Raw genomic sequence first — 24047 nt, 5'->3', positions numbered from 1 at the left:
TAGAGATGGGGTTTCACCGTGTTAGCCAGGATGGTCTCGATCTCCTGACCTCGTGATCTGCCCGTCTTGGCCTCTCAAAGTGCTGGGATTACAGGTGTGAGCCACCGTGCCTGGCAGATTGATTTTTCATTTTAGATTCTTTATTTGTCATAAGAGTGTTCCAATAAATATTGTAGTTGATAATAGGAAATTGTCTAGATAAATATGTTAAGGTCACTCAAAATTCTGAAAGAGACAGTTACAGTGAGATTATAGCACAATATTCAGCAGGGGTCAGACATGCAAATAGGCAGTTAAGAGGACAATAGTAAACTTCAAATTTTTATTATTTTCTTCTAGAAGAGATTCTATTATTTTTTATTCCACTTCTCATGATAAAAAAAATCAGTATGTTGAACCTTGGTCATCAATGCAATCATCAATAAGTTTTACAATTATTAAAATGCTAGTGTCAGACAATACAGATACAGAAAATTCACTTCTCATTTTAATAAAATTGTTTTCCAAAACCTTCTCCCTTTCTCCCTACCCCCATAATCTAACATATGTAGAATGCTAATTTGTATAGTGTAGACATTCAATACATGATCATTATTTCAAATATAAGGAAATTTACTAATAGTACCAATTTAAATAAATTTAAATAATGTGTTTTTGTTTTTCTTTCTTTCTTTTTTTTTTTTTTTGAGATGGAGTCTCGCTCTGTCACCCAGGCAGGAGTGCAGTGGCGCAATCTCAGCTCACTGCAACCTCTGCCTCCCAGATTCACGCCATTCTTCTGCCTCAGCCTCCCAAGCAGCTGGGACCACAGGCACCTGCCACCACTCCTGGCTAATTTTTTGTATTTTTAGTAGAGACGGGGTTTCACCATGTCATCCAGGATGGTCTCGACCTCCTGACCTCGTGATTCACCCTCCTTGGCCTCCCAAAGTGCTGGGATTACAGGCGTGAGCCATCGTGCCTGGCCTTAAGTGTGTTTTTCTATAGAAAAAATCCATTTGTATTGCCAAAAATCAGTAATGATTAACCAGTGAGAAATAGAGTCTGGAACATGGGAAGGGAACTATTTTATGCAATAGGCCTCTCAAATCACACTGCATAGAAGACTGTGTTGGTGGCCCATGTTGTGGACTCCAAATATCCTAAAGAAAACTAAGTTTTAAATTTTTAGGATTGGGTGGCATAAGTACAAAATATTTATTGAATACCTACTGTTTCCTAATTGATGAACATACATTGAGAGGTTATTATACGTCCCTCAGTGCCCAAAATACCTTACTTGTATTCATTTACATCCTCACATCAATAATAGGTAAGCAGGTGCTATGATTTTCACCATTTTACGGAAGACAGTGAGTCACACACTAAAGTACTTATCCAAGTTTAGGAAGTTTCAAATTCAGGATTTGAATTCAGACTTTTGGTGCCTAATGATGTGCTCTTACCCAATAATCAAGTTGCTGCTTATTTGTATAGTCTCATATAAATAAATCTCATGACACTGTGTGCAGTTTGAAGGAAGTAACTGAGTTTTTTCTATATATTATTTATTTGTATTGAGGCATAATTTACATGCAGTATATCTACACATTTTACTATGTAGCTCCATAGAATTCTGCATATATATCCATGGAACTAGCATCAAGACACAATAATAGAACATTTTACACAATGCCAGAATTTACTCAGTAAACTGGTACAAATATAACCACTCTAATTTCAATCATACACAAATTAGTTTGCCTATTTGAAGTTCATATAAATAATATTACATGGTATGCAATCTTTTTTTTCTGTTTGACTGTTTGCTCAATACTGTGTCGGAAATTCACCCATGTTGTATTGTATATCAGAACTCTTTTCCTTTTTATTTTGTGTACTTCCTCCACTTGAGTATAAGAAGAGCCTTTAACTTGCTTTTGCGATTTTAATTTTAACATACTTTATTTTCAAAGCAATTCAATATTTACAAAACTATTAAGCAGAAAGTATGTAGAATTCCTAAAAAATCACTCTTCTCTCACCCTCTGTTTCCTGTATTATTAATATCTTTCATTGGTGTGGTAAATTTGTTGCAATTGAGGAACCAATATCAATATGTTATTATTAAATAAAGTCCATACTTTCCATTAGGGTTCACTGTGTTGTACAACTCTATGGGTTTATTTCTCCTTACAGTTGGCTACATTTGTGTGGAAATATTTCGGGACTCTATTTTGTTCCATCAATTTACGTGTCCATTCTTTCATCAATACTACATTGTCTTAATTACTGTAAGTTTACAGCAAGACTTGAAGTTGGGTAGTGTTTATCTTCTGACTTTATTCCTCTTTTTCAACATTGTGTTGATTTTTCTGAGTTTTTGCCTTTCCATATTAAATTTAGAATCAATTTGTAAATATAAACAAACTAACTTACTGCAGCTTTTATTAGAATTTTATTTAATCCATACATCAATTTGGGAAGAACTGACATCCTATAAACATCAGATTTTCCTATCCATGAACACGGTTTTTGTATTAGAGTACTGCTGTCGTAAAAAAACTAAGTTAGGAAGTGTTCCTTCTGTTTCTACTTCTGGAATGGATGGATGGTAGATACTTGTTATCGTTTTTCCTTATATGTTTGGTAGAATTAACCAGTGAGACCATGTGGGCATGGTGATTTCTGTTTTAAAAAGATATTAGTATTTTTTCAATTTCTTTAACAAATACAGGCCTATTCACATTATCTATGTGAGTTTTGATAGACTGTGTCTTTCAAGTAATTGTTTTATTTTATCTAAGTTATCAAATTTGTGGGCATAGAATTGTTCAAAATTTTCTTTTCTTATTATTTTTAATGTCCTGGGGTCACTAATAATACCCTTTCTTTTTTCTTGGATAGCTGTGTAAGGTTTTAACAATTTTACTATTTTTTTCAAAAACAGATTTTTTCTTTTTTTTCTTTTTTTTGGTTTTGCTAATTTTCTCAGTTTCTTTCCTGTTTTAAATTGCATCAATTTCTGCTCTGTATTTTATTATTTCTTTCTATCTTCATTCTTTGAATTTGTTAATCTTTTTATAGTTCCATAGAATAGAATCTTCGTTATAGATTTTTGATCTTTTCACTTTATCAATATGTGCATGTAGTGTTATAAATTTCCAAGTAATTACTCCTTTCAATTCATCTCACAAAATTTCATATGTTGTATTTTATTTTTATTTATTTAAAATATTTTTAATTTCTCTTAAGACTTCTTTGATGTGTTACTTAGAAGTAACTTGGCTAATCTCAAAATAATTTGTGAATTTCCAGCTGTATTTCTTTGTTTGAATTCTAATATAATTCCATTGTTTTCTGACTAGTATACTTTGTATAATGTTCATTCTTTTAAATTTACTAAAGTGTTAGTAAATGTGCTCTTACCCAATAATGATGTGCTCTTACCCAATAATCAAGTTGCTGCTTATTTGTATAGTCTCATATAAATAAATCTCATGACACTGTGTGCAGTGTCATTATGGCCCAGAATGTGGTCTCTATCTTGGTGAATATCTCATGTGAGCCTGAGAAGAATGTGCATTCTGCTATTGTTTGATGATATATAATTGATTTCTATTTATCCTTATAGTTCTATCAATTTTGTTTCACACATTTTGATGTCCTGTTGATAGGTACATCCACATCTATATTAGATATGTACCTCAAGATGTTCAAGAATTATATTATACTTCTTTTCAGAAATTATGTAAGCTAGGACAGAATGAAGTGAAATATTTAAAGAGTAAAAGGAAAAAAAGTACCAACCTATAATTTTCTATCCAGTGAAATTAGTCTTCAAAATGAAGGAGAAATAAAAAGTGCCTAGATAAACAAAAATGAAGAATACCTTCCTTCTAAGAAATATTAAAATAAGTTATTCAAAAAGAATGAAAATAATATGGGTCAGAAACTTGAAACTACATAAAGAAAAGAACATTGGGGAAGAAATGTATTGTTCTTGTCTCACCTGTGAAAATGTATAGTATTATTTTAAAGAGAACTTGGATTAATATCTAAATTATTATTCCAAACTTCATGGCAAGCACTCAGATAAATTAATTAAAAATTATTGATAAGAGAGAAGAGAAGATAATATTATGTTCAATGTCCAGTTAAAACCAAAGAAAGATTAAAAAATAATGAAAACTGAAATATGAAGAAAGGACAAGAATAATACAAAGAAAATAATTACATACATGGTAGATATTAATCCAACTATATCAATAGTTACTTTAAAAGTGTATGTCTAAATATAAAATTAAAAAACAGACTGTCAGAGTAGGTTAGAACAAGACAGAACTATATGTTGTCAATAAGAATTCTACTTTAAATATAAAGACACAAATGGATTAAAAGTGAAGGGGGGAGCAAAAGAACAAAACTGGAAGAATCACATTACCTCACTTGAAATTATACTACAGAACTGTAGTAACTAAAACAGTAGGGTACTAGCGTAAAAACAGACACATAGACCAATGAAACAGAATAGAAATCCCAGAAAGAAATCTATACGTCTACAGTGAACTCATTTTTGACAAACTTGCCAAGAATAGATATTGGGGAAAGGACAATCACTTCAATAAATGGTGCTGGGAAAACTGTATATCCATATGCAGAAGAATGAAACTAGAAAGCTATCTCTCACCGTATACAAAAATCAAATCAAAATGGATTAAAGACAAATCTAAGAACTCAAACTATGAAACCACTAAAAGAAAATATTGGGAAAACTCTTGAAGGCATTGGTTTGGGAAATGATTTCTTGAGTATACCTTATAAACACAGGCAACCAAAGAAAAAAATGGACAAATCAGATTACATCAAGTTAAAAGGATTTTGCACAGGAAAAGAAACAATCAAAAAGGGAAGAAACAACCCACAGAATGGGAGAAGATCTTTGCAAATTATCTATCTGAAAAGGGATTAGTAATTGGAATATATAAGGAGCTCAACTCTATAGGAATAAAATCTAATAATCTAATTAAAATGGGAAAAAGATCTGAGTAAATATTTTTCAAGAAGACAATCAAATGGCAAACAGGTATATGAAAATTTCTCAACATCATTGATCATTAGAGAAATGAAAATCAAAATGTTAATGACATTGCTTCACCCAATTTAAATGGCTTTTATCCAAAAGACAGGAAAAACAAACACTGCCAGAATGTGGAAAAATGGGAACCCTCGTACACTGTTAGAGAGAGTGTAAATTAGTATGATCACTATGGGGAACAGTCGGGACGTTCCTTGAAATACTAAAAGTAGACACTGCTAGGTGTCAGTGTATCAATGATATATCTGCCTTCTCATGTGTATTGCAGCACTATTCACAATAGCCAAGAATTTGGAAGCAACCTGTGTTTGTCAACAAATAGATAAAGAAAATGTGGTACATATACACAGTGGAGTACTATTCAGCCAAAGAAAATAATGAGATCATGTCATTTTGCAACAACATCATTGAAAATTGAGAACACTATGTTAAGTGAAATAAGCCAGGCACAGAAAGAAAAACTTCACATGTTCACAATTATTTTGGGGAACTGAAAATTAAAATAATTTAATAATTTAATCTCATGAAGATAGAAAGTAGAATGATGGATGCCAGAAGCTGCAAGGGTAATTGGGGGATGGGGTGGAAATAATTAATGGGTACAGACAATAAAGCTAGATAGAATAAATAAGATTTATGATTTGAAAACAAAACAGGGTGACTACAGTCAAAAATAATTTATTGTACATTTAAAAATAATTAGAAGAGTATAATTGGATTGTTGGTAACACAATGAAAAGTACATGTTTGAAGTGATAAGATACTCATTTCCTGATATGTATGATTACCATTTATTGTATGCCTGTATCAAAATATCTCACATATCCACATAAATATATACACCTATTATGTACCTACACTTTTTTTTAAATGAAGGGATGAAAAAAGATGTAACATGCTAACACTAATTAAAAGAAACCTGGAGTAACTATGCTGATTCTAGACAAAGAAGGATTTAGAGTAATGAAAATTACCAAGAATAAAGAAGGGCGTTACATAATGATAATGAGATCAATTATCCCATATTCACTTTTCACCAACAGAATATGGTAAAGATAATCAGATATGGTTTTCTAGATTATGCTATATTACTCCATTTTGCTGGCAAATTCTGTTTTCTGGCTTTATAAACTAAGTCACCCATCACAGCAAGTTCAGGTTCTGTAGTAGTGCATTTTGACACTGCTATCAAACATATCCAAGACTGAGTTATTTATAAAGAAAAGAGGCTTAATGAACTCACAGTTCTACATGGCTAGGGAGGCCCCAGGAAACTTACAATCATGGCAGAAGGGGAAGCAGGTACGTCTTACATGACTGCAGGAGAGAGACAATGTGTGTGAAGAAGGAACAGTCTAATACTTATAAAATCATCAGATCTCATGAGAACTCACTTACTATCATGAGAACAGCATTGGAGAAACTGCCCCCATGATCCAACCACCTCCCACTCGTTCCCTCCCTCGACACGTGGAAATTATGGGGATTACAATTTAAAATGAGATTTGGGTGGGGACACAGAATCAAATCATATCAGGCTGCTATAACAAATTACCATAGACTGGGTGGCTTAAACAGGAAACATTTATTTCTCTGAGTTCTGGAGGCTGGGAAATTCAAGATCAAAATGCCAGTAGCTACAATGTCTGGTGAAGACTCTCTTCCTGGTTTGCAAATGGGCATCTTCTCATTGTATTCTCATATAGAGGAGAGCAGAGGGAACAGAACAAACTTCCAACTCTCTCTTTTTTTAATGAGGAAATAACCTCATCTTAAGGGATGCACTTTTGTGACACAAATACCTCTGAAGGGCCCATCTCCAAACACCATCACATTGATCATTATGGTTTCAACAGATAAATTTTGAAAGAAAGCAGACCACAGACTGTTTTTGAGAGTAAACAGCCCTGTAACACCACCATATTGGGAAGACCATATGACAAAGAACTGCACACAGTCACTAGAAACTTTGGGTGGCCACATGAGCTGAGCAGGAAAAAATAAGCTCTCACGTTAATAATTACAAGACACTGAATGTTATCAACAACCAAGTGAGTGCTGAAGAGAATCCTGATGCTTAGGTGAAAACTTAGCCAGGCCAACACCCTAACTGCTGCTTTTTCATAACATAAGCAGAGGACCAAGTTAAGTAGTGCCACTCTTTTGACCAACAGAAATTGCGAGATAACAAACAAGTATTGTTTTAAGCTACAAACCTGTGGTAATTTGTTACACATCAATACAAAACAAATACAGCTTGTTTTCAGCTTGGTGATACTGTGAATAAACTGCAATAAATATTTTTATTTATGATTTTTAGTGGACTTATGCAGGCATTTTGTTGGATAAATATCCTTGAATGGAATGTCCAGATCACAGGGAATATTTACATTTAATAATTATAGTCCCATATTTTTCTGAAGAGGTTGTATCAATTGACAGTACCACAAGCAATGAAACAGACATTTAGTTATTTCCCAAACTTACCGACACTTGACATTGGTAGTCCTTTTAATTTTAGCCATTCTGGTGCATATGTACTGGTATAATATTGTGGTCACAATTTACCTTTTTAGTAAGAATATAAAATGATATAGACCACCCAAAGCATGTATCAATGACTTTGTTGGTATTTATAAATTAGAAAATACAATCTATACATGCTACAAAAATAGTTCCCATGCATTTTCTTCTCATGTTAAGATCATAGTATTGTGATAATGAAGAGAGAAGCCAAAATCTCTGGTCAGGCACAGTGGCGCACTCCTGAAACGCTTGTAATCCCAGCACTTTGGGAGGCCAAGGCAAGCAGATCACAAGGTCAAGAGATCCCGACGATCCTGGTCAACATGGTGAACCCCATCTCTACTAAAAATACAAAAATTAACTGGGTGTGGTGGCATGTGCCTGTAGTCCCACCTACTTGGGAGGCTGAGGCAGGAGAATCGCTTGAACCTGGGAGGCAGAGGTTGCAGTGAGCCGAGATCACACCACTGCACTCCAGCCTGGTAACAGAGTGAGACTCTGTCTCAAAAATTAAAAAAAAATAAATAAAAAATAAAAAATTGTTGATATAAAGGTTTTTTTTTTCCTTCTTCTTTTTTTTATTTACATAGTACTAGGGTCTTATTATGTTACCCAGGCTGGTCTTGAACTCCAGGAGCTCAAACAATCCTGCCTCAGCCTCCCAAAGTGCTAGGATTATAGGAATGAGCCACCATGCCCAGCCAAATACGAACATTTTAAAGAAAGAAAATGTAAAAGAAAAAAAAATTATGAGTAATAATCTAAAAACAATACTGAAGTAATAAAGTTTATAAAACAGCTCACAACAGCATCACAAAAGTTTTGTAATACACTAAAGGGCCTTTAGGACACTGCTTTAATCATGTACATTGGAATTAAGATGTCATTATGCATAAGTGACTAGAACAAAACCTTATTAAAACATTATGCAAACTGGCATAATACTAAATGCTGTAGTTGTGACTTGTACAACATATATTCTTGCTTATCTTATTTTACTGTTATAGGCTTTGGAGGTTTCAAGATAAAGAGAAATTAAAAATCTTCCTGCAATAAGCAAGTTTTCTTCTTCTGAAAATGTAGCCTAGCAACTGATCACACCCCATTTAAAGAGAGCAAAGGAGTGAGAGAGAGAGAGACAGATGACAGCAAATAGAAAAATGGAAAAGTTTTTTTGATATAAAAAATGGAAATATAAATGTACAATAAATATTTTATTACATGACAAGTCTTGGTAGTAGTCAGGTAAATTATGTTACATTTTATCCATCAGATTGGCAGCATTTATTTACTTTGCTGAATAATCTATATAAAGTGTTATATTTGTATATACTCAAAGCCTATTAACCCAATATAATTTCATTTCACATATTTAGGGACAAAAGTATATGTACGTACAAGAAAACATGTATACTCATTGCCTGTGTCTATTTTTATTAATAATATGACTAATTTGGAAAAAATACACTGTCAAATAAAAGAAGAACAATTTCCTAGGTTATAAAATAAACAGACCTAAGCATTTCATACATATCTCCATGCTTTATAAAATGTCCCACTGCTATCACAATTCATTACTCCCAATTCCTCTCTTCAGAGTACTTCTGGAAAATAAGATGCCCAGAGAGATATGCTACTAATAACCAAGCAGAAGCAAGACAAAAAAAAAAAAAAATCACATGAGCTGACTATTTATCATAATAATAGGTAGAACTTACACTTACATAGTGCCTAGTATGTGCTAGGCATTTTTCTAAACTCGTGTGTCTGTGTGTGTATGGGTGTATGTGTGTGTGTGTGTGTGTGTGTGTTTTCATTGAATTCTCACCACAACCAGATAAGGTAAATAGTTTTTATCTCTGTACTCTCCATTGATTAGAAAACAGAAGTCTAATATTTTGTTAAAGGTCACAGAGGTAGAAGATAGTGAAGTCAGGCTTACTAAATCTGGCAGCCATACTCTCAATCACTCTGTTTTCCTTCGTCTTAACTTGATTTGCTATTCATCTATTAATTCTACTGTGGCATTTTTTACCTGTGATCTAAACTGAATAGCCTGAGTTTACATTGCCCCAATTCCCAATGTGTATTGAAAACAACCTCTAATCAAAAGACAGAGATTCTCGAACATAAATAGTATATGAACTATTAGTTCATATGAACCAGTATAGATTAAAAATAAGTGAAATGACCAAGAAATCTCCCGAGATTAACAGATACTTCATTGAATAATTTGTATTATTTGTTTCAAAATTATGTGACTATTGAAAAAAACACTTTACAATTTCTTATGCTTATATAATATTATTTTTAAAACAAAACTGATTAAATAAAAACTAGGAAAGACTGACGATGTTAACTGTTCTAAGTTTCTAAGCCAACCTCCATTCACACTCTTTGCTGTGTGACGTTTTTGCTCCTCTTAATTAAAGAAAGCTGTCTGTGTGACTTTTTCTGGCAGTGGAATATGGCGAAAGTGGCACAATGATAGTCCTGGATGTAGGTCTCAAGATGACTCATATATTCCCTTTTGCACCTCCGCCCTATGAAAAGAACCCATCTATTCTAACTTTGTGGATAGCAATAGAGAAACATGCAACTAAACTAAATTGCTTTGGCCAAAAGACAGTTGATTTGCAAGTGTTTGAGTTCCCAGCATCCAGTAGCCAACTCCCAAATGAAAGCTAAAATCAAATCCAAAGTCACCCTTAGCTAAAACACAGACTTGTAGAATTAGAAGCTAAATCCTTGTGTATTGTTTTATGCCTCCATATTTTGGGATGGGTAATTACGTAGTATGTTCATGACACTGTGTAATTAATTCAGAAATTAATGCCTACACTTGGTGTGCAGTCATAGAAATGAAACATAAGGTATGTGAATTCAGGTATTGGCCTCCATGTGAGCAGAGGCTGAAAAAATGATAAAGACATTGGAGAGGATGGAAAAATGGCAAAGTGTGATATGGATTGATAACTTATACTGGCAGTAACTGGGAAGATATAAAGTTAACCTAATGAGTATTACTTGTGATGATCTGATATTGAACCTAAGTCACCAATATTAGGTTTAAGAGAAAGATTTAGACTGCCATCTGGCTCCATATTTATCTGTTTATGAATTTGATTCCAACAACACAAATGCAAAGAACAATACTTTAAACAAATATCTATAGGATACATTAATAATTTTAACAGTACTTTAGTAGAAAAATCTGACCCCCATCTTTAGTAAAATGAGAGTGTAGAATGCTTAAATGGCAATTTTAATGAGGCTTCATTGAATAACCCTATAATGTTCTCACGTTGTATTTGACAACAATTTACCATTCCAGGGTTGTTCATATCTGTATTAAATAGCTGTCCATTGTATTTATTGTTAGATTCTGAAAGAACACTATTATTTCTCATTATGCATTATTCCTGATCAATTGTGTAGTACTAATTGTTTTGAGTATGTAATTACAGGGATAGAATCATGTTAGACTGATAATAATGAACTCCTTTCTTTGGAACAGATCCTTTTGTGTCTGACAACTTTCAGTAGAGTGTACCACCTCATGACTCATGATTCATACCACTCTTATCCACTCCATCTACAAAATCTTTCATACTGAAACCTTGTTATCATTGAATTGTCAATTTGCTGGAACACATTCGTTTGACAAAAAATAAAAAATAAATAGCATGTTTCCATCACCATCACTGTGCTGTGATAGACTAATGGGCAGTAATAATTATTCCCTCACTATGCCATGTTTGTAAATGTTCAGTCACTTTCACTGAGGGTTAAGGCACATCCATGACGCTTGATTTTCAACTTGACCATGTAACTAGTTTTGGACAAAGGGGTGTTAGCAGAGATGGCATAAGCAGGATCTTAAAAGCTGCTTTTAAGATTGTACTTTATCTCTTATGTTTTTGCATTGTATTGATCAGTAGCTGCTCCTTCACCTTGGAATCCAGAGTTAACACAGGTGGAAAAAATTTGCTTTAGCCTATCCACAGACGTATAAGAATTACATGCTTAGTTTTGAATGCCACTGAGTTATTATGGCATTATTGTCTGTTACACACTAATTGTCTATTAATATAGTAGTAAGCCAGACAACCTAGAAAATACTGATGCTAATTTTTGTTGCTTGTCTTTAAGCTTGAACTGAAAAAATTATGAAAGTGTAGAAATCATTCCCCATGGTAAGTATAGAGATTCTTGATGGCGATGAGACGGCCAGGTGGGAGGGGGTACCTGGCAAAAGTCCACCTGGCCTGCGCACTGGGAATAAGCACTGGGGTGGAGCCACAGCAGTTTGCATTGTTGGCAGCAGGGAGGAGGCTGGCCCCTCTTCTATCCCTACGGAACCTAGGATTCAAGTTGTGAGGTTGGAAGCACTCTAGCAGGGATTCTGGCCTTGCAGAGAGTCCTTGTTTCTCCTGTTTCTTCCTTTTCACCCAATAAAACCTTGTCTTACCATTCAAATTGTCTGCGAGCCTGAGTTTTCATGGCCATGGGACAAGAACCCTGTCTTTAGCTGAACTAAGGAAAAGTCCTGCAACAGCAAGAGGGGGGTGTAGCTCTTTACAGGTATCATTGTAAGGTTCCTGACTTAAGTTCATCCAAGCATATTTTTGACTTTTTCAACCTGAAAATGTTTAGTAAACTTAGTGTTGGGGAAAGAGTCTTGTCCTGGATGGATGGATAGATGGATGGATGGATGGATGGATGGGTGGATGGATGGATGAATGATACTAGTGAACTAGTGTGGCTATTCATTTTTTAAATTATTATTGCCAGAGGGCAATTTGAAGAAAACACAAATTTGACTACAAAGTATACTGGGGGCATGAGACCAATACACTGGTAAGAAATACATTTACACCTTTTTACATGGTTTTTGTTAGGTTCCCCAAGAAGCTTTTCAGAGTCTATTCCCCTTGCTCTTGGATTATCTTTATTGAATAAAGTCAACCTTTAAAATATGTATTTATGTATTCTCCAGAAGTTTATTTAAGGACCTGTGGTACCTTTTTAAACTTAGTCTTCTACCATATTATATATGTTTAACCTCTTAAACCCCTATCTTGTCTTCACGTAGAGCACAAGAGGTACTTTTGGAACTTAGTAGTGCTCAGGAAATGTGGGATGACTTAAGTTAAACAGAGTTAAATAATTGAATTGAAAATTTTGGAGCAATTGCTATGCCAGTATGGCTAGCAGTTGAGGACTGATATTGAATAGGAATGAAAAGGGGAATTGGAAAGTATTTTGGTATATTATCATAGAGACAAAAAAAAAAAAAAAACTCAGGAATTGTTTTGAAAGTTTCGATACATAAGTTTAAAAACAAACAAAAATAACAGGAAAGTGGCACAATCATTAGTCTGGCGACAATATGCATAATTATTGAGAGAGCTGAGAGGTTGGTTGCAAGGGCACTAAGTAGGAATTTATAATAGCTGTTTAGATATAATGTAACTATTGGCCGGGGGTGGTGGCTCACACCTGTAATCCCAGCACTTTGGGATGTGGAGGCGGGCAGATCACCTGAGGTCAGGAGTTCGAGACCAACCTGACCAATATGGTGAAACCTCGTCTCTACTAAAAATACACAAATTATCCAGGCGTGGTGGTGCGTCCCTGTAATCCCAACTACTTCGGAGGCTGAGGAAGGAGAATCACTGGAAATCAGGAGGCAGAGGTTGTATTCAGCCGAGATTGTGCCACTACACTACAGCCTGGGAGACAAGAGCGAAACTTCGTCTCAAAAAAAAATAATAATAATAGATATAACTATCAAAAATATTCAAGATTTCTGCAGCAAGTTTATGACATATTTAACCCAACTTAAGAAGAGTAATAAGAGGACTATAGACACATTCTTGGAAATGATCCAAAGAAACCAATAACTAATATTGCTACCCCTAGCAGCCAGTCACAGTGCAGGGAGTGGTGATTACTATGTTTAGATATGAAGGGACAGAGTAAAGTAGGATTTGTGGGGACCCAAACCTAAATAGGGCAGTTATATGAGGAATAAGCTACAGCCTCCAAGGGGCACAGTCAATCCTTAGCAACCTGACTCTGTCCTCCCACCCTATGATCCCTTCAGGTAATTCCCATCTGCTAAGCAGAACAGAAGCTAAGTTGAAATGAGGCCCACTGTCGCAATGCATAGTGGATTAGGATTAAAGCAAGGTGGAAAAGAGTGACAGTGGTTTGGAAGGGGCAAAGGAAAAATGTCTAGTGCATTCTCTTGAAACAAATATGCTTTAGATACAAGATACCAGGAAATACCCAGTAGGAAATGGGAAATTTATTTATGTTGCTCTTTCCTCAACCAAATAACAGTTACTAAAGTCTGTGAGTTTCCCTTAGGTGAGTTTGTGCTTAAAAATAAACAAACAACCGCAACCCCCACACACACAAAGTTTTGGACTAGCATTTACTTCTCTCACGCCATTCTACCCAGGCTGTTTGTGGAACCAGTGGTACTGGTCATAGATCTAGACCATGAATGGAAATTTGACAGATAGTTTAGAAACTTTCTGTAAGCATTTTCTCCATACCTCTTGAAACAGAAAGTCTTGCTATCACTTACTAATTTGAACTCTGACTTATTATTGTAAAGATTACATCAAAGACTTATAATTGTCTCAGCAAAAATTTGGTATGTACAAAAAAAAGCTTGATAGAGACAATAGGGAAAAATATTACCTTTAAATTTATAACTAGTTTTAGACTAAGTTCAAACTTGCCTCATTATCGCATCTTTGCTTCAGACAGAATGAACATCCTGCAAGTAAATATGGTATTTCAAGTGAGAGTCTGGGATTCTTCAGTTTGAGAAAAGTAAAAGCCTGAGGTCATTTGCAGTCTTCTAAGGACAGAAAAAATTCCATTCTTTTCCAAGTTTATTAGCAGTTTTACTGAAAATGCATATTCTTTCTTTCTAACTATATCATTTGTTGCTTTAGAGATGTGACTATATCTAGCAATTAAACTTCTACTAATTAGATGTATCATTTTTGTTAAGCCAGTAAATTCTCAAAGTATCAAAGAGCAGTATGGTAGCATGGTTAGTGGTAAAGAATATGGAGCTGGGAGGATCAGGGTATAAATTCCTCTTTTCCACTTACCAGTTGGTTAACTTACAATAGTTTACTTAAGCTGTCTTATCTAAGTTCTTCATCTATAAAAATGAAGGAAATGATAGTGATGGCTCCAGGACAGATTAAATAAAACATGCCAAATTCTTAGTACAGTATCTAACTAATAGTTTTCACTCAATAAATATAAACTGAGTGGCTAAAAATATGATATTGAATACCTCTTATACTTTCATAACTTTCATTGTGTAAAATAAATACTTTTCCACTGAGAAATGCTGATGTGACCATATGTATGGGTATACTTAGCTCTGTATTTTGTTACTTACACATCACCTATCAAAATATTGTGACTAACCACGTGTTTTTGTTGCTAGCTTCTGACCCCTAAATTAGTAATTGGTTGTTATTTTTTAAAAGCTGTAGTATACTTTACATACCATAATATTCACCTATTTTAAATGTATGTAGTCTGATAACTCTTAAGATTTTACAATCCGGGCAACCACGATCATTTCATGTTATAACATCTCTGGCATTCTAGAAAGTGTCCTCATGCTCCTTTGCAATCAATCTCCTTCTCACCCCTGGCATCTTGAAAGAATTATGTGGTCTCTATAGTTTTTTATTTTCTGTCTTTTTTTTTTTTTTTGTGACAGAGTCTTGCTCTGTCGCCAGCTGAAGTGCAGTGGCACGATCTTGGCTTATTACAACCTCCACCTCCCAGGTTCAAGTGATTCTCCTGCCTCAGCTTCCCAAGTAACTGGGAGTGCAAGTGCGTGCCACCACGCCCAGCTAATTTTGTATTTTTAGTAGAGATGGGACTTCACTGTGTTAGCCAGGATGGTCTCATTCTCCTGACCTAGTGATCTGTCCACCTCAGCCTCCTAAAGTGCTGGGATTAGAGACGTAAGCCACGGCGCTTGGTTAGTTTTGTATTTTCTATGAATTTTATGTAAATTGAATAACCCTATAAGCACCTGAAGATCTTGGCAGTGGTGGTATTCATATACTTCAAACCCATGAGGTTTTCAATCAGTATTGATCAAGTTGTGGACCCACTGAAAAAAAAATTTGTAATTGTAGCCAGTATTCAGTTTTATCTTTTTAACATTTTTTTCACAATACATTCTCATATTTTTTTCATGCATGTGAATTTCAATAGTAACCTAAGCATATGAGGAGAGTTTATTTCAGACCTTTACATCTTTCTAACTTTGCAATCTACCTGTTAAATTTTTGGTTGCTCTGTTTTGCCTCGTGAACTGGAATACAATCTTGAGCTAACAAAACTTTTGATTTTCTCTGTTGATTCTGAGCCAAGATCACCCCTTTTAGTTGGCCACACTCCCATCTCCCTACCACTGACTCCAGTCTAGGAGAGCTGTAATTTTGGCTGACCATGCCAAGGAGGTACATGAGAGGAAGGCGAACTCTCAGTATTTTTCCCAAAGCTGTAGCCTTTATTTGGAAAAAAAAAAAGAAGAGTAAATGCTTCTCTATTTATCTGACTTTGTTCCAATTCAAGGACACTAACCTGGCTGCTTTCTGGCAGTTATAAGCAATTTTATAATTGTTTTATTCAGAGGGGTATTGCTTTACTTATTCATGCTACCATTTTCAGAATTCCAGTCTGTTGAGGGAGTTGTTTCCTTAGGTGGTGGTTCCAGATTGTGGAAAAGTCTTTATGATATTAGTCCTTTGAGAAGTCGCCTTCCCAATTTTTCTCTGACCCAGGAATGTATGACCATATGTACTTATTTCATGAATTTTTCTGTTCAATACAAGAATGAAAGGATGTGTTTAAAATATATGAAACAATGGGGCATGTGTTTGAGTGTCTTTTTCTGTTTAGAAGTAAGACTATTTGAAGGTTTGCTGTGTCTATCATCACATACAATTTTCAAGTCTTGTTCATTAAAAAAAAATCTTCTAACAAGCATTTTACCACTTTTCTTGGTTTGCTGTTTTATAATATTTTCACCTGCTTTGGGGGAATTAATATAAATAAACAAAATGAAGCAAACAAATGAAGCTACAATTGCATTCTGAGTAGCAATAAATTACATTTTATTTTTTCACCATACTTAATTACAGAAATGATAAGAATTTTACGGATATTTTTCTTTTTTGTTTTTTATATTAAGCTCCTATCACCTGGGATAAACTGAATGTATCTGATTGTACTTTAATCAATTTTAATTTATAAGAAAAAAATTAGATTCAGGAAATGGAAGGAGAAATAGAGGAAGAAACTAGAAGAGAGAAAAATGGAAAGAAGCTCACGTATGATAAGGGGAGTCATGTGTTTTTAGTTAACACTGTGGCACTCAAAAGCTTTTATGAAGACATATGAATGGAAAAGTAAGAGAAGACATAAAAAGAAGGTTGAAGGTTTTAAAGGAATATGGAGCATGTTTTGCAGGTTATTGAAGACTGCTGGTGACAACAACCTTAAAGTTACTCACACACCTAATCTATATTGAAAGTGTTTATTACATCCTGAAAACCAAACAAAACATGATGTGTGGTAAATGCGCATTGTACAACCTTTCCCTCCTGCCTTTGATATGACTTGTTTTTTCATGGATATAGATGAGATAATATTTGTCTTTATTGTGGAAACCTCTTCATTATAAAAAATTTCACAAACATATTAAAGTAGAGAATAGGCCAACAAAACTTAATAAATCCATTATACAACTTTAACTGGTTTAACTCAGGGCCAATCTCATTTTATCTACATTCCCATCTACTTCTTTTCCCTCCTCCTGGATTAGTTTGAGACAAAGCCAAGAGAGAAGAAACTTTATGTTTTATTCATTTTTATTTAAGTATGTATGTTTTAACATGACTCATATATAATTTAATTTTAATTATTAAATCTAAAAACTTTACATTATCAGGCTGGGCGCGGTGGCTCACGCCTGTAATCCCAGCACTTTGGGAGGCCGAGGCGGGCGAATCACAAGGTCAGGAGATCGAGACCATCCTGCCTAACATGATAAAACCCCGTCTCTACTAAAAATACAAAAGATTAGCCGGGCATGTTGGCAGGTGCCTGTAGACCCAGCTACTCGGGAGGCTGAGGCAGAAGAAGGGCACGAACCCGGGAGGCGGAGCTTGCAGTGAGTGGAGATGGCGCCACTGCACTCCAGCCTGGGCGACAGAACGAGACTCTGTCTCAAAAAAAACAAAACAAACAAAAATTTTACATTGTCTTAGTATTATCTGATATCCAGCAGTTGTTGTATTTATGTGGACACTTTATCAAGTCCTTTAAAAATAATTCACAAAGCCATCCCTACATGACTCAGGGGAGTCAAAAAGATATGTAGAGGCTTTGTGAAAACGTATTTAATATATTGTTATTGATGGTAAATTTAATTGCTTATAGAAATTTATGTTATCATGGATTAAATTTACATTCTAGATTTACATTCTCCATTTAAATGAAAAATAAAACATCAAAAAATTTTAAGGATTATTTTTCTGTATCATCCAAGCTCCACCAGAATCTATAAATGTAGACCTTACTTGGCATGTTTACTGAATTATTTTATATTTACATTGAGCAATGATTTTTTATGCTTATCATGCACTATGAGTTGCAAGCATTCTTTGGCTTCCTTGTGTTTTGCCAAACACTCCATTTGACCAATGAGCCAAAGTGCACTGTAACTGATGAACTGCAAATGTATTCAATATATTTCTGGTAAAATCCGAGTCAGCAAGAAGAGTCTACTGGAGTGCAAAAATTAGCATGACATAATGCCAGGTACAGTCTCTTACAAGTTAATGATATGGGTAACAAAAATTAATACATTATTTTCTAGAATTAATAAATTAGATAAGCCCATTTTAGCTTTAATAGGTTTGTAACACAAAGATCATTTACTTGAAATAATATGTAATTAATTTAAGTTGTTGGAAATTATAATTTACTGCAGTCTTTCTGCATAGAACTCTGTTGTAATGGAGAAAGTTTGTATATATGTGAGTACATATTCATGTCAGTATGTGTGTATCTATGTGTGTCTATATAACCCCTATCAATTAAATAAACAAGATACAGCAAGATGTCAGGTACTTTTCTTTTACAAAATTTTAGCAAGGTTCTAAAGGAGAGAACACAAGTTATCAGTTATCTTGTCTTTAAATAATAAGTTATGTGCATATTATGAATAATCAAGGTTTACTAATTGCTTTTTCAAATTCTCCAGCTCTGATTTTACTTCACATGTTCAATATATATTTTTCTTTTGTATTTCTAAAATATTCTCCTGCTGGCTACTTACTAATTTCTTTGATGGTCTTTGATTTCATCAACTTATTTTATTCTATGAAAGTAACATTCCAAAGTCATTTTATGCTATTTGTTTAAAAAAAGAGATTTAAGGTTATGATTAAAAGTGGAAAATTCAAATTCTTTAAAATAGTTTTGAATAAAATCAACTCGGATTTTAAAACATTCATAAAAGTCTTGATCTTATCATTTGAATTTTTAAAAAGCCATGTTTATTAAAATGACTTTGCTCTAAATCCAGTAAAAGAAGATTCAGCTAGCATTTATGATAAAATTACTGTATTTGAAAATGTATTTCTTGGCTTTTACAATAATCAGAAGTCACTTTTTAAATGTCATATTACACACATACAGATACACACACACACATACTTATTAGCTCTAGAGGACTAAAAATGTGTTTACCTGAGATTCTTAAAGAAAAAAAAATCTAGCTCATGTTTTAAATTAAATACTTTTAGGCAATTAAATTTTTAGCCAGTAGCAGTAAAGAGCAGGTTTGTAATTCTAAAATTAATGTTAAAATAAATGATACATTACTTGAGAAACTACATTATGTTTTTGGCTAAGAGAACATACTTTAAAAACCTGCCAACATCAAGAACACGTGTCCTGTAAACAGTAGGAAAAATGCAGACAGTTTATTGTATTTTACGTTTTATTTTCATTTTATTGCTATTGTTTAGATTCTGGGCATGACTGATTTCAAACTAAAGCCTAAGAAATGTCAAATGTATCATATCATTATGAAAATAATGAGAGCACATCTAAAATTCTTATACTAATTTTTAAAAGTTCATGCATAGTATACACATATAATGGATGGGCATATGGAATACTATTGCACATAATGAAATCTAAAACTGCAACAAATCCAACTTTCTAAAATTCAGTTCCTTTTTAAAAATATAATATAAAATGAAAAAGACATCTCCAAGTCAGCTTATAATTATGGTGGCCTTGTAATTTATCATCCAAACTGAACTCTTAAGAATGAAAGAGGGCATTATTAATCATTACTCTGAAAAAAGAAGTTTAATGTGGGACTGTTCCAGGCAAACTAGTGCCCATAATTATGACTTTTTTCCACAAACTTCTTGTGATTTGAGGCACAGTTGTTAATTCTTTCATTCAGGAGCTTAGTGCTGTAAGTGCATATAACATTGCTAGAGTGGTCTCAATGCATTGATGGCCCAAACTCAGTTTAAGAGAAAAATTTATATTCACAACCTGGAACTATGAGAACAAGTATTTACATGGACTTGCTACTTATTGCATCTTGAGGTCTGAATTATTTCCTTCAAGTAATGAAACTTTTTCATTTCTCTAGATGCCTGAGAATTCCAACAGGTGGGCTAATTAGGTAAATACAATGAGGATAACTGGACATATGAGTTTCCTCCATTCATAAGGTGGGAAATGGCATCTGCCGCTTAAGACTTAAGGTTTCCTACTGGGAGACCTTATGCACTCCTTTAAAACAATGAAGCCAATTGTTATCTAGCTTTCTTTTTTCACTTCTTTAGAATGGAGACTCTTCTAGAAGCTTCACTATTAACACTGAGAATCAAGAAATTCTAATTCCAAGAACTGGCGATTAATATTCATGAGAGAAATTTGTAAGTTAAACAACTTCATATTACCTATCTCTGCTGCCTTCTTATAGCCATGTTTGGTTAGAAAGGGGAGGAAAGCTAAATAATTCTTATGTGCAAGGACACTCTTTGTCTTGTGTGTTTTATATTCAAGACTCACAGATACTTCATATAGTATTTGGGGTATATAGTTAAATGGTCTGTGGGTTTCTGAGAGACAGAAAATGTTATTGGAAGGTTATATTGAGTCAGAAACATCAAAGATAGTCAATAATTTAGAAATGCATGTATTGATTAGATACTCAATGATAATGGCCAAAGTTTATTGTCATTGTGACATTTCTCCTGCCATGAATTAAAGGGTTCAAGTGCTTCTAGATGGAGATTAGTTAGAATAACAGTGCCATGTCAGCACAGTTTTGATAGTACCAAAATATCCCACTTGACAACTTAAGTCCAACCTGAAACAATAAAAACTCATCCTAATAAGTTCTCTAGTGCTGTTAAAGTGGTTGATTTGCCAGTGACTATTAACCTTACTGTTATCCCAGGGCTGAAGGCTACTGAACTCTTGGCAACTTATGTGCCAGGAGACTGCAGCTCTGCATTTTATCCTCATCTTGAGGATCAACGTAAGGCTCCAGCATCAAATTCAAGCATTTGCTTATCTTCAAACTCTCATTGTACAAACAAAATCTATGGATGGCACTTTGTAAAGCAGCACTTCTATATTTTTATTTTTAGAAGGCTACCCAGGTATAAAAACTCTTGTGTTTTTGAAAAGTTTCTATTGGCTCTTTCCATGGAATATATTGCTGCAAAATTATCCTATAAAAAGTAAGGTACAATTCAGTATTTAGAATTATATCAAACATCAAGATCCAATCTCCAATAAGAAAAATGTCTTAAATTTTTATTTTGCAGTATTAAATAATATGACTCATAATATAAATTTCTATAATTATTTGTTTACAAATAGAAAGAATGGTTGAATGCTAGTTTAAAAAATTTACAACAGTCCTCTGGGAGAATATTTAAATGGAGAATATTTTATTGCAAAATACTTTATAAGAGGATTTTGACCCATTTTCCCATGTAATTGATTACTTTATTACAACATTTATTCTATTTAATTATTAAATAATTTAACTATGCACATCAAGAATACATTAAGGATTAAGCATGAGAAATATTTTTTCATGGGTACTTTAGTATGAGTGTATGGATGTGTATGTGTATTTGAGGTTCTCTGAAAAACAATTGATGGGTTGAAGGAGAAAGACAGCAACCTTATGTTGTAGAGCTAAAACAAGCATTTATCACTCTGAGATTGGCTTTTGAACTCTTTTGAGTTTAGCTAAAATAAAATTATGTGTTACTAAGAAGGAAAGGTGTAGTGAATAAATTTCTTTTCAACAGGAAGTGGGATAAGAGCAGGAACACAGAGCTTGATGTTGGATGATCATGGATTCAATCCTAGCTCTGCAATTACGTATCCTTTCATGCTAGACAACTTATTTACACTCTGAGAATTCATTCGTCTCCTAATATGGTTTTAATCTGTGTCCCCACCAAATCTCCTGTCAAATTGTAATCTCTAATGTTGCAGGTGAGGTCTGGTGAGAGATAATTGGATCGTGGAACGCAGTTCTCATGAATGGGTTAGCACAATCCCCTTGGTGCTGTTCTCCTGATAGTGAGTGAGTCAGTTATGAGATCTGGTTGTTTAAAAGCGCGTAGCATCTCCACCCTCTCTTTCTCCCTCCTGCTCTTGTCATGTAAGATGTGCCTGCTTCTCCTTCACCTTCAGCCACAGTTGTAAGCTTCCTGAGGCCTCCCCAGAAGCCATGCGTCCTGTACAGCTTGTGGAAATGTGAGCCAAATAATCCTCTTTTCTTTATAAATTACCCAGTCTCGGGTATTTCTTTATAACAGTGTGAGAATGGACTAATACACCTCCTTTGTGAGATGAGGATGTGCTGGGGTTCTTCACTTACCTATTCATTCTACTCTCCATATTCCTCCACTGTAATCTGTGCCTCTGGAGATTGATATTTATGAAATCAATCAATCAATAAACTCTGCCTTCTGACTTTCAGTTGAGTTCAGTGAATAGGAGGCACCAGCAGGAGAGTAATTGTTTTTCTCTGTGCCAGGCTGAAGACTGATGCTGCTGCTATTTTCTCTAGGATGCACCCTCCTGCAGGTCTAGGTCTTGTGGGGTGCTAGTAATTTTCAGGCCTACTGGTTTAAATGAGCTGGATTCCTTCGCTATCTCATGTGAGTTTTCTTAAATCTAGCCCTACTTACGTAATTAATCCTTTGATTAAATAATTATTAATTTTCTTCTTTGAGCATGTCCTTGTCTGTTGGACCCAGACTCATATGGACAATAAATAAAATACTAGAAATATGTGGTTGTTGAATGGATTTATTGCTATGTGAGAACATGAGTAAGACATGTTCAAATTGTGTCAAATAAATACTGGTTGAAGTAATCTAGGTCATATGCCTCAGTTTCAATTTAAAATGCCTGCCTGGCTGTTGAAGCTGTAACAGGAGAGCCTTCCTGATCCAAAGAAACAAGTCTGCTTTTAGCATTTTTGGCTCCTCCCTCTACAAGGCTGCACGGTTTTCTCAAGACACACAATTCCAAACAGCTGTTATTAAGACATACGAAGGGCATTTTGTCCAATTCGCTATTTTAGAAGGAGTCTTCTTTCCAACACTCAGGTTTTAAAGTAGCTCTGTCTAAAATTTGGCAAGTATGTGAATTTCCTAAGATGTCTGTCAGGAAAGTGACAATTATAATGTTGTTGGAAAAAGAGGTATCGACATTGCTGATGAGATGACAATGCCTCAGTTACTGGATAACACAGATGACAGGAAGCTGAAAACGGCTATGAATTCTTGACATTTCCCTACAGGGCAAAGGGAGCTCATATTGCACAATGCAAAGGTGGTAGTCCGTTCAAAGAAGTGATGCTTACAGGTGTTTCACTCTCCTTAGACACTTGATCAGAAGAAAGTGTCATATCCTTAGTTTTAAACACTGAACTAAGAAAGAACACCTCCCTCAGTCAATCTGCCTGTTCCGTGCTATAGAAACCAGAAACATCATCAGAGTATCATTCTAGAAACATGGGTTTCAGCCATGTCTCAATTCCAACTCCTTGACACATCAGCTAACTACTCTAAATTTCCTCTTAGTAAAGCACAAAATGAGGGTAAAATAATTACAGTCATATCTATATCACACATGGAAAGGATTAGAGAATTAAATCAGATGCATATCTTTCCAATTCTGCTGTGTCAACTCTAGACAAATTGCTTAACTTTACTAGGACTTGGTTTCTTTATCTATAAAATGAGAAATGTTTACAGGAGTTGTTTTCTGAGCAAGGTCATTAGAACCTCTAGGGTTCTTAAAAGGTTAC

Source organism: Colobus angolensis, unplaced genomic scaffold (assembly GCF_000951035.1).
Source record: "Colobus angolensis palliatus isolate OR3802 unplaced genomic scaffold, Cang.pa_1.0 Scaffold29, whole genome shotgun sequence".
Classification (NCBI taxonomy): Eukaryota; Metazoa; Chordata; class Mammalia; order Primates; family Cercopithecidae; genus Colobus; species Colobus angolensis.
This window is presented reverse-complemented; position numbering follows the sequence as displayed.